Source organism: Budorcas taxicolor, chromosome 1 (assembly GCF_023091745.1).
Source record: "Budorcas taxicolor isolate Tak-1 chromosome 1, Takin1.1, whole genome shotgun sequence".
Lineage (NCBI taxonomy): Eukaryota > Metazoa > Chordata > Mammalia > Artiodactyla > Bovidae > Budorcas > Budorcas taxicolor.
In genome coordinates, this window is record NC_068910.1 from 164,855,299 (window position 1) to 164,868,343 (window position 13,045).

The 13,045-nt window shown below is 36.2% G+C and overlaps 1 pseudogene; it reads right to left on the reverse strand.

Annotated features, from left to right (window-relative positions):
- Positions 1-4,101: 4,101 nt before the first annotated feature.
- LOC128052847 (dysbindin-like) lies at positions 4,102-7,061 on the reverse strand (annotated as a pseudogene).
- Positions 7,062-13,045: the final 5,984 nt, after the last annotated feature.

Sequence of the window (13,045 nt, forward strand, 5' to 3'; positions counted from 1 at the left end):
TAAAAAGAATGAAATTGGCAAGATTAATTTTTCTGCCACAAGTAGAAATAGAAGCTTTCTGTTTGTTTCCAAGGCAAACTGTTAAATATCATGGTAATCCAAATCTATGCCTTGACCAGTAATCCTGAAAAAGCTGAAGTTGAACGATTCTATGAAGAACTACAAGACCTTTTAGAACTAAGACCCAAAAAAGATGTCCTTTTCATTATAGGGAACTGGAATGCAAAAGTAGGAAGTCAGGAAACACCTGGAGTAACAGGCAAATTTGGCCTTGGAATATGGAATGAAGCAGGGCAAAGGCTAATAGAGTTTTGCCAAGAGAACTCACTGGTCATAGCAAACAACCTCTTCCAACAACACAAGAGAAAACTCTACACTTGGACATCACCAGATAGCCAAAACTGAAATCAGATTGATTATATTCTTTGCAGCCAAAGATGGAGAAATTCTATACAGTTAGCAAAAACAAGACTGGGAGCTGACTGTGGCTCAGATCATGACTCCTTATTGCCAAATTCAGACTGAAATTGAAGAAAGTAGGGGAAACCACTAGACCATTCAGGTATGGCCTAAATCAAATCCCTTATGATTATACAGTGAAAGTGAGAAATAGATTTAAGGGAGTAGGCCTGATGAACTATGGGCAGAGGTTCATGAATTCTACAGGAGACAGGGATCAAGATCATCTCCAAGAAAAAGAAATGCAAAAAACCAAAATGGCTATCTGAGGAGGCCTTACAAATATCTGTGAAAAGAAAAGAAGTGAAAAGCAAAGGAGAAAAGCAAAGATACACCCATTTGAATGCAGAGTTCCAAAGAATAGCAAGGAGAGATAAGAAAGCCTTCCTCAGTGATCTGTGCAAAGAAATAGAGGAAAACAATAGAATGGGAAAGACTAGAGATCTCTAAAGAAAACTAGATATACCAAGCAAAGATTTGAGATTAGAGATTTAATGCAAAGATGAGCTCCATAAGGACAGAAATGGTTTGGACCTAACAGAAGCAGAAGATATTAAGAAGAGGTAGCAAGAATACACAGAAGAAGTGTACAAAAAAGATATTCATGACCCAGATAATCACGATGGTGTGATCACTCAGTTAGAGCCAGACATCTTAGATTGTGAAGTCAGGTCCACCTTGGGAGGCATCACTACAAACAAAGCTAGTGGAGGTGATGGAATTCCAGTTGAGCTATTTCAAATCCTAAAAGATGATGCTGTGAAAGTGCTGCACTCAATACGCCAGCAAATTTGGAAAACTCAGCAGTGACCACAGGACTGGAAAAGGTCAGTTTTCATTCCAATCCCAAAGAAAGGCAATGCCAAAGAATGCTCAAACTACCACACAATGGCACTCATCTCTTACACTAGTAAAGTAATGCTCAAAATTCTCCAAGCCAGGTTCAGTAATACATGAACAGTGAACTTCCTGCCTGATGTTCAAGTTGGTTTTAGAAAAGGCAAAGGAACCAGAGATCAAATTGCCAACATATGCTGGATCATCAAAAAAGCAAGAAAGTTCCAGAAAAAAAAGCATCTATTTCTGCTTTATTGACTATGCCAAAGCCTTTGACTGTGTGGATCACAATAAACGGTGGAAAATTTTGAAAGAGATGGGAATACCAGATCACCTGACCTGCTTCTTGAGAAACCTGTATGCAGATCAGGAAGCAGCAATTAGAACTGGACATGGATTGTCAGACTGGTTCCAAATAGGAAAAGGAGTATGTCAAGGCTGTATATTGTCATCCTGCTTATTTAACTTATATGCAGATTACATCATGAGAAACACTGGGCTGGAAGAAGCAGAAGCTGGAATCAAGATTACTGGGAGAAATATCAAGAACTTCAGATATGCAGATGATACCACTCTTATGGAAGAAAGTAAAGAAGAACTAAAGGGCATCTTGATGAAAGTGAAATAAGAGAGTGAAAAACTTGGCTTAAAGGTCAATATTCTGAAACCTAAGATCATGGCATCTGGTCCCATCACTTCATGGGAAATAGATAGGGAAACAGTGGAAACAGTGACAGACTTTATTTTTTGGGCTCCAAAATCACTGCAGATGGTGACTGCAGCCATGAAATTAAGAAAACACTTACTTTTTAGAAAGAAAGTTATGATCAACCTAGACAGCATATTAAAAAGCAGAGACATTACTTTGCCAACAAAGGTCCGTCTAGTCAAGGCTATGGTTCTACTAGTAGTCATGTATGGATGTGAGAGTTGGACTATAAAGAAATTTGAGCACCAAAGAATTGATACTTTTTAACTGTGGTGTTGGAGAAGACTCTTGAGAGTCCCTTTGGATTGCAAGGATATCAATCATGTCCATCCTAAAGGAGATCAGTCCTGAGTGTTCATTGAAAGGGCTAATGTTGAAGCTGAAAGTCTAATACTTTGGCCACGTGATGCGAAGAGCTGACTCATATGAAAAGACCCTGATACTGGGAAAGATTGAAGGCAGAAGGAGCATGGGATGACAGAGATGAGATGGTTAGATTGCATCACCAACTCAATGGAGATGAGTTTGAGTAGACTCCCTGAGTCGGTGATGGACAGGGAGGCCCGGTGTGCTGTGGTCCATGGGGTCATGAAGAGTCAGACAAGACTGAGTGACTGAAGGCAACTGATCATTTACATATTTTACATAAAAATATAGGTATTTGGACTTTGAATTTTGTTATTTAACATATGTGCACTTATTGTGGTTTTTGTGTTCTAACATTTCTTCCAATTGTTACTGTATGCCTGAGACTCACCATGTAGACTAATTTTATTTTTAAATTTTTGTTGGATTACTTGAATTTTCCTCATTATGTACTGCTTAAAGTTAAAAGTATGTATCCTTGTATTGACTTGAATACTGAAAGAAAATAATAAAAGAGGTTTTAGATATATATTTCTCAGAATACCAAGATAACAATAGTGCTATCCTGGATGTTATTTGGATTTCATAAAATAAATAAAATAATAATAGATAAATTACTTGAAATAAAGCTAAAGTTTTTGTATTTCAAAAATTAGAAACATGATAAATATCAAATAAATAATAATTTAAATAACAATTCTGAACACATGTGATTATTTTAATATATTTAGTAGGAAATTAAAGTAATCCAAAATTATACAAAAGATCTTTAAAAATTTATTTATTTTTGATTGGTGGATAATTGTTTTACAATGTTGTTTGGGTTTCTGGCCATACATTAACATAAATCAGTGGTAGGTGTACTTATGTCCCCTCCCTTTTGAACCTCCCTCCCACTGCCACCCATCCCATCCTCTACGTTGTCATAGAACACCAGGTTGAGCGTCCTGTGTTATTCAGAAACTTCCCACTAGCTATCTATTTTACATATGGTAATGTATATGTTTCAATGCTTCTCTTTCAATTTGTCCCATGCCCTCCTTCCCCTACTGTGCTATGAGTCTGTTCTCTATGTCTGTGTCATTATTCCTATCCTATAAGTAGATTCATCAGTACCATTTTTCTAGATTCCGTATATATGTGTTAATATACAATATTTAATTTTTTCTTTCTGACTTACTTCACTCTATATAAAAGGCTCTAGGGAAAAAAAATCGTAGAGAGATGGAAATGATATAACAGTATTTTTATATTTAAAAATGTTAATAATATAGGAAGGAAGATTCCCATATAATATTACAAAAACAGACACAAAGTCATATATATACACACATATATATGTATATTTTATAGCAATTACATAAATAGAATCTCTCAAATGGACTAACCCTCTAATAAGCAAAAACTGGTAAAAACGACACTAAAATAATAATTGAGATTGTTATGTGCTGTAGGATTATGTGCATATTTATTTGTATTTTTTACTCATTTAAAAAGATATTCTCTGTCTTTTAAATATCTGAGATTAAAGCCTATAGCTATAGAATGAGGCAAAAACAGGGTCAAGACAAAGAGGGCATGGTGCATCCTCTTTGATTTTGAAGGTCCAACAACAGAACATGACTTATGAGGACTTTATTCCATTCTAGGGAACATGGCATTATACTATCTCTACACACACAGGGAAACTCCTTGCTGCCAGGGTGCCTTGTCCTCCACTGCCTCACCTCTCAGCTATCTGCAAGGCAAGCTGTGGAAAGGTACTAATCCAAATCCTGCTGGAAGGGCTCTTCAAAAATACCTCTACTTCTTCAGCCTCATTTTCTGGATATACTCCACTTCCCGGACCTTCTGGGTGTGTTCTGCATCCAGTTCAGCTTTGAAGTTTTCAAATTCACTCCTCTTTTTTTTCTTGTAATTTTCCAATTATTGAGACTGTTTTTGTTTTATTTTTCTATTGCCCACATACATCTTCTAGGTTTATCAGGTGGTTTTCTATCTCTTAAAAACTAGTCTCTACATAAGGGAAGTTATTTATCTCACACTCATCTCACATGCTAGCAAAGTAATGCTCAAAATTCTCCATTAAGACTTCAAAAATACATGAACTGAGAACTTCCGCATGTTCAAGATGGATTTAGAAAAGGCAGAGGAACCAGAGATAAAATTGCCAACATCTGCTGGATCTTAGAAAAAGCAAGAGAGTTCCAGAAAAACATCCATGTTACTGACTATGCCAAAGCCTTTGACTGTGTGGATCACAAAAAAACTGGGAAATTCTTAAAGATGTGGGAATACCAGATCATCTTACCTTCCTCGTGAGAAATCTGTATGCAGGTCAAGAAGCAACAGTTAGAACCGGACATGGAGCAATGGACTGGTTCCAAATTGGGAAAGGAGTATTTCAAGGCTGTATATCATCACCTTGCTTATTTAACTTACATACAGAGTACATCATGCGAAATTCTAGGATGGATGAAACACAAGCTGGAATGAAGATTGCCGGGAGAAATATCACTAACCTGATATGCAGATAACATCACCCTTAGGGCAGGAAGCACAGAGGAACTAAAGAGCCCTTTGATAACAGTGAAAGAGGAGAGTGAAAACACTGGCTTAAAACTCAACATTCAGAAAACTAAGATTGTGGCATGCGGTCCCATCTCATAAAGGCAAGTGGATGCGGAAACAATGGGAACAGTGACAGACTTTATTTTCTTGGGCTCCAAAATTACTGCAGATGGTGACTGCAGCCATGAAATTAAGAAATGCTTGCCCCTTGGAAGAAAAGCTATGACCAACCTAGATAGCATATTGAAAAGCAGAGACATTACATTGCCGATAAAGGTCTGTCTAGTCAAAGCTATGATTTTTCCAGTAGTCATGTAAGGATGTGAGAGTTGGACTATAAAGAAAGCTGAGTGCCGAAGAATTGATGCTTTTGAACTGTGGTGTTGGAGAAGATGCTTGAGAGTCCCTTGGACTGCATGGAGATCCAACCAGTCAATCCTTAAGGAAATAAGTCCTGAATATTCATTGGAAAGACTGATGCTAAAGCTGAAGCTACAATACTTTGGCCACCTGATGTGAAGAAATGACTCTTTGAAAAAGACCCTGATGCCAGGAAAGATGGAGTCCAGGAGGAGAAGGGGATGACAGAGGATGAGATGGTTGGATGGCATCACCGACTCAATGGACATGAGTTTGAACAAGCTCCGTGAGTTAGTGGTGGACAGGGAAGCCTTGCGTGTTGCAGTCTATGAGGTCACAGAATCAGACATGACTGAGCGACTGAACTGAACTCAAATAGAGGAGATCTGCTGTCATAAATTCTAAACCTGGTATTAAATCTGGAACTTGCTGAAGCTACAGCTCTAACTCTCTTGAGCCTGTCTTTTACTCCCAGTATGCTGAAAGTATAACCACCTTGCTATCCACTAGCTCTTTAGCACCAGCACATTCTTTGGTTTTGCTGTGAAGTGCAGCTATTGTATCTTCATGTGTATGCTCAGTTCATCAGTCATGTCAGACTCTGCAACCTCATAAAATGTAGCCTGCCAGGCTCCTGTTCATGACATTCTCTGTGCAAGAACACTGAAAAGAATTGTCATTTCCTCCTCCAAGGGATCTCTGACTGAGGGATCAAACCTGTATTTCCTCCAGCTCCTGCACTGGCAGAAGGATTTTTTACCACTGACCCACCTGGTGGCTCAGACAGTAAAGCATCTGCTTGCAATGCAGGAGACCTGGGTTCGATCCCTGAGTTGGGAAGATCCCCTGGAGAAGGAAATGGCAACCCACTCCAGTACTGTTGCCTGGAAAATTCCATGAACGGAGAAGCCTGGTAGGCTACAGTCCATGAGGTCGCAAAGAGTCGGACACAACTGAGCGACCTCACTTTCACCCAAGAAGACCACATGTATCTTCATACCTGCTACTTTGGCAAATGTAGAATATTTTGGGGCTGTTGTTGTTGTTGTTGTTGTTTTGCAATTGTTGGAAAGCTTTCTGAATTATACTAGTTAAGAAGAATTATAGAAAGATTGTTATAAGCTAATTCAAGACTTTATCCAATTTTTAAAATCCTAATATACTACTATTCTCAATGACATTTTAATATTTTAAACAAATTAGGCAGTTTAACTCATGCAAGTTCTGATATTTGATAAAATAAAGTATTCCCAGTTCTCCTTTATCTTCTTTGTTTACATCATGCTTAGATTCCAGTGCAGTATTGCTTATACCTCTTAGAACACTCTCATTTTGATATTCTGCCTATTCAAAGTTCTCTAAATGAGATAAAGAAATATTCTAACAATAAACACTTTGCTTTATAAAATGCAATTATCTTCCTTTTCTGGAGGACTGCATGATTTGGAATTCTTTCTAAAATCTGGCACCTTTGTTTCATTCATAATATTATTATAGAATTTCCAAGTACCTTAAAGATAATGGAAGCTTTTTGAATTTAAATTTCTGCACACTATCCAAAGGAAAAATTGAAGATAAATAACGTTAGATAAGAAAATCTTGCATAGTTAATATTAACAGAATAGCGGCCACAGAGACTACTATATGCCTTAAATTTACTTAAATGGTACAGAACCACCCAAGTCCACCGAGTGTGTTTAATGCCTGTACTTAAGTGGAGCCCAAACCTGAATGGAGGGTCACAGGCAGTTGTGATCATCATAGGAGAGTACTATAGGGTTTAGTAGAGATGGCCACAGATAACACCTGTGTGTGTGTGTGTGTGTGTGTGTGTGCACGCATGCACACACATACTCAGTTATGACAACTCTTTGTGACCCTATGGACTGCAGCCCACCAGGCTCCTCTGTAACATCTAATAATATTCACATTCAGAAACAGAGGGTCCTAACCATGGTAAGAAAACACAGAGAACATTTAATAGGGAACTAAACAGAATGGATTTTCAATTATGTGATAACAAAGATGGCACTGTCACACAAGCCACAACTCTGAAGGGAATGAAGGATCTTTGGGAAGGGACTCTTTGGAGGCTTAATGGTGAAGAGATATAAAGAGACAGCTGAAAATCAAACTTCACTGGAATTAGAAAATAGTAAAGTATCAAAAGATCAGAAGATATTCCATCAATTTCCATTTGTTGAAAAAAATCACTATAGAAACAGGAAAGGTTGATGTTCCTTCATTAAGAAATGAAAGTGAAAATGAAGTTGCTCAGTCAGTCGTGTCTGACTCTGTGACCCCATGGACTGTAGCCTACCTCACTCTTCCGTCCATGGGATTTTCCAGGCAAGAGTACTGGTGTGGGTTGCCATTTCCGGGAGCCACCAAATGTCACCTTTACAGAAGTTTTCTTTTGTTAGTTCCAGAAAAACTCAAACAATGATAAAAAATCAATAAACTATGAATGCTGAATTCATCAAATTTACCATAAGAATAAAAGAAAACATAAACATAATATTTTTAAGTAAAAAATTTCTCTAAACTAAGCTAGCAAAAGTGTAAGATAGCATTCTGACATGAATTAAATGTAACTCAACAGCATTTGAAGAACTGAAGTAACACCAAAAATCAGAAATATAAAGAATCTGATCACAAATGGACAAATAAACGGAGAATATAAAATAAGAACTGAATGAATTAATCAAAGAAATGAGAATAAACAACTATAATCTATGAAAGGAAGACTATATGACAAAATTGCCAAAAGAGAATATATCCAATCTAAAACATAATATTTAGAAAATAAAACTGAAATAAAGCTCCAAAATGTCTAAAAAGGTAAAAGTGATGAGAAAGAACTGTGTGTGTGTCTGTATTCAAGAAATAGAGCAAATTAGATGAATTCTTATAAGAATATTCTATCTATAAATTTAAAAGAATTATAGAATTAAAACATCATTATTTTTCTATACCGAGTACTAATTGATCAACAATGGTTATTATTATGACAAAAGAAAAGACAGTTATGCTTTATGAATTTCTTTGTGGAAGAACACTACTGCCCTTATGCTGTAATAATCCAAAAGGAAAAAGTCTTCTAGAAATAACTAGAATTTACAAGATGTAAAGAAGGCAGAGAGGTATGTTAAATCATACTATGGGGATGAAATCAGCATTATGCAGACAGTGGGGAAACTCTCATGACAGGTATCTATGTCCTCAACAAATAAATTGTAAGAGGAGGGCGAGGTGAGAGACAGAAGTAGAAGTTACAGATAAAAGAGACTTTAAGAGACAAAGCACCTAATATGAAGATCCTATTTGGATTATGATGCAAAGACAATATCATACAACTGAAAAGTTGAATACTGAAGGAATATTTGGTGGTAGTAAGTAAGTATTGTTAATTTTAAGTGTGATCATGTTGCTCACTTGATGTTACTTTCTGAATTTTTTTTTTTTTTTTATAGAGATTGGACTGCCTACCTATGCTATTCTTTTTCAGTTGATGAAGTTAAAATGGAACCGTAAGGTCTGCCAAAGGTGAAAACAAAAGGCTTCCTGCTAGAATCTTTAGTTAAAGTTTCTCAAGTTCTGTTTTTCTCAAAGTTGGCACACAGTTCTCTGGCCTTTGGAGCCCTTAGGTCTCATCCTTGTGATCCTTCCTCCATCGTGTTTCATTCTCTTATGGGCTATCACCAAAGAAAAATTTACAGTCTCAAAATTCACTCCATGTAGAGCTCCAGCACAGCTTAATTATCAAAATCAAATTACAAGTTTGCTAGGGATTTTATGGTTTCCTTTCTGAATTTTAACACTAAACATTTTACCTCTACCTCTATGAGCTTGAAGAGCTTATGGGAAAGATATTATAAAATTAAGGAAAAATGAAAGTCGCATAAGAATAAAAACTTAAACTTATATTTCTACAAGTATAGATTTTATATTGATGTTCAAAATATAAAATGAACATTTTAGAAAATATTAGAATACATAATTAGAAAAAAGAAAAAATCAGCAAAGTTCATTATCTTATCATGTATATTATATGATAACAGCCAATTGGTAGAACATATTTTAAATTTTCTGCTTCTGTATGCTTTTGTTTTTCTCAAAAAAGCTTGTATTGTACTTTTATAATATGAACATGGAAACTTGTCAAGACCTTTAATTAAAAAATTTAAAAATCTATGATGCCATATTTGTTAATGTTAATGCTATATTTTGGAGAAGGAATGGCAACCCACTCCAGTACTCTTGCCTGGAAAATCTCATAGAAGGAGCAGCCTGGTGGGCTGCAGTCCATGGGGTTGCTAAGAGTTGGACACGACTGAGTGACTTCACTCTCACTTTTCACTTTCATGCACTGGAGACGGAAATGGCAACCCACTCCAGTGTTCTTGCCTGGAGAATCTCAGAGATGGGGGAGCCTGGTGGGCTGCCGTCTATGGGGTCACACAGAGTTGGACATGGCTGAAGTGACTTAGCAGCAATGCTATATTTGTTATAATATAAAATATGAAGTGCAACTCAAAGTAGCAATTTAATCATAATTAATCTTATAATAAGATATGCCTTGAAGTTTTCATCAATGTTAAAAGTGAACTCAGTTCAGTTCAGTTCAGTCACTCAGTCGTGTCTGACTCTCTATAACCCCATGGACTGAAGCAGGCCCGGCCTCTGTCCATCACCGACTCACAGAGTTTACCCAAACTCATGTTCATTGAGTCAGTAATGCCGTCCAACCATCTTATCCTCTGTTGTCTGCTGCTCCTCCTGACTTCAATCTTTCCCAGAATCAGGGTCTTTTCAAATGAGTCAGCTCTTCACATCAGGTAATCAAAGTATTGGAGTTTCAGCTTCAACATCAGTCCTTCCAATGAACATTCGGTACTGATCTCCTCCTTTTGGATGGACTGGTTGGATCTCCTTGCATCCAAGGGGCTCTCAAGAGTCTTCTCTAACACCAAAATTCAAAAGCACATTTTCTTCTATGCTCAGCTTTCGTTATAGTCCAACTCTCACATCCATACATGACTACTGGAAAAACCACAGCCTTGACTAGATGTACCTTTGTTGGCAAAGTAATGTCTCTGCTTTTTAATATGCTTGTCTATGTTGGTCATAACTTTCCTTCCAAGGAGTAAGCGTCTTTTAATTTCATGGCTGCAGTCACCATCTACAATGATTTTGGAGCCCCCCAAAATAAAATCTGCCACTGTTTCCACTATTTCTCCATCTATTTGCCATGAAGTGATGGGACCGAATGCCATGATCTTAACTTTCTGAATGTTGAGTTTTAAGCCAACTTTTTCACTCTCCTCTTTCACTTTCATAAAGAGGCTCTTTAGTCCTTCTTCACTGTCTGTCATAAGGGTGCTGTCATCTGCATATCTGAAGTTATTGCTTTTTCTCCTGGCAATCTTGATTCTAGCTTTTGCTTCATCCAGCCCAGCGTTTCTCATGATGTACTCTGCATATAAGTTAAATAAGCAGGGTGACAATATTCAGCCTTGACGTACTCCTTTTCCTATTTGGAACCAGTCTGTTGTTCCATGTCCAGTTATAACTGTTGCTTCCTGACCTGCATACAGATTTCTAAAGAGGCAGGTCAAGTGAATTAATGGCTTAATAATTGAAAAGATATTATTACCTTCTGCTGCAAGCTAGAACCATCAGTGCAAAAATGACTAGAGAGAGAAAATCCTTAAGGTCTGTTGAATTTTTCTTTTCAGTTGCCGAATCTATTAATATGTTCAAGAAAAATGGATTCTCCTTATCTTAAGAATGCAAATAGTTACATTATAGAATATGAAGAATCTGGAAAATGCTATACTTCATATAATTTGGAATTACTGTTCTGTTTATTTAATTTGTATGTCCTCTCCAGAAATGCAGAGCTCCTCAATATTTCATTATTCACATCTACTGGCTTTTTAAAATGTTGATATAAAGTAGAATATGCACAAACAGCAAATTTTCATTGCATAATTAAGACACACAAAAGGCACACAATTATCTATCCCAAAATATTTGTCAATTTTAACGTTTCTTTTCTTCAAGAAATAAAATACTATCATTTTGCTACATGGAAATGGGAAACAATAATAAGAAAAAAGAAGTTCATATGAATGTTATTTAACCTTTTTGTTTATTTCATATTGTGTCTGCCTAAAAAAAATGTTTAAAAGGCAAGCAATTCCATCTGCTTAGTCAAACAATAATAAAACAGTCATTTTTTCTAAAAAATATCAGAGATAACTCTATTATAATATTCCATAAATTACAAATAATCTGTAGAATAATAAAGAGCAGGAACACTGGAGGTGAAAATTTCCTGGGTTCAAATATCAGCTTCATCAGTAAATAGAGCTTTGCTTTGGGGCAAGTCAAGCCCCATACTTTTTTCATATCTGAAATAGGATAATAACACAAAAAAGCACTATATAAAATCTAGTCATCATTCATGGTTATTGCTATAATTAACCATGAATGATGACTAGATTTTATATAGTGCTTTTTTTCTGTCTAACATTAGTCATTTCTCTGATGCTGGGAGGGAATGGGGGTAGGAGGAGAAGGGGACGACAGAGGATGAGATGGCTGGATGGCATCACCGACTCGATGGACATGAGTTTGAGTCAACTCCGGGAGTTGATGATGGACAGGGAGGCCTGGTGTGCTGCGATTCATGGGGTCGCAAAGAGTTGGACACGACTGGCCAACTGAACTGGACTGAACTGATTATTGTTTTGCTGATAATACTATATTTACTACTACTAATAATGTTAGAAACACTGAAGGTACTATTTTTTGAATTTTATTTGCAACAAAAATGCAGTAACATCTTCTGACAGTCTATGGTAGAATGTTAATTCTAATTTTCTGATCATGAAATCATTTCTACTGTAGAACTGACATCTCTTAATGATTTTAGAAGAGAAGAAAGGTGCTAGGATGTAGAGGCATTTATTATCTGCAGACTATTATGTGAAAATTTCTAAGCATGTTATTGAATTTTGCAACATTTGAGAGGTAATTATTTTTTATTCATATTGATAGATGCTGAAGCCAAATTATACTCTCTACATTATTTGGCAGTGAACACTGCTTTTCTGTAGAAAAAGGAAAATTCAATTTTGACCCACTCTATCATAATTAAACCATTCTTTAGACACATCACAAAGTAGCTCTACATGTTTATGTTTCTGATATTGAAGTGATGCTAATTGTCAATTATCTATTTGGAGAAAATGTAGGAATACGGATTGAGTGACATAGTTTGCCTTATTCACAGGGTTTTTCATGAGGGTCCAAGGAAGTTTTTGGAAATGTGTTTTGAACTGTGAGAATATAAGCCACTGGAGCACTGCACAGCTTTGAGAATGTTGTGGTCATTATGTTTCTGTGTGTGCCCTTTCTTTGTCATTCTTGTTGTTGTTGTTTTACAAATTGGAGCAGAATTTTAAAAAATTCAAGCTGGGAGTCACATGTACCCAAGAAGATATTTTTTTCTTTTATCTTTACAATATAATCTATAAAGAATTTTTTATAATGCTGTGTTAAATATTGTTTTGTCATACATTCCTTTTTATGTTTTAATATACTATAAGCATTCAATAATGGTCCTTGGGAAAATTTTTTTTTTAATCAAACATGTTACTAACTACTTCAATAATAATTATTTTAAAAGAAATGTATGCTCATTTTGATTTTACATAATTTTTTCAAAGATACCTC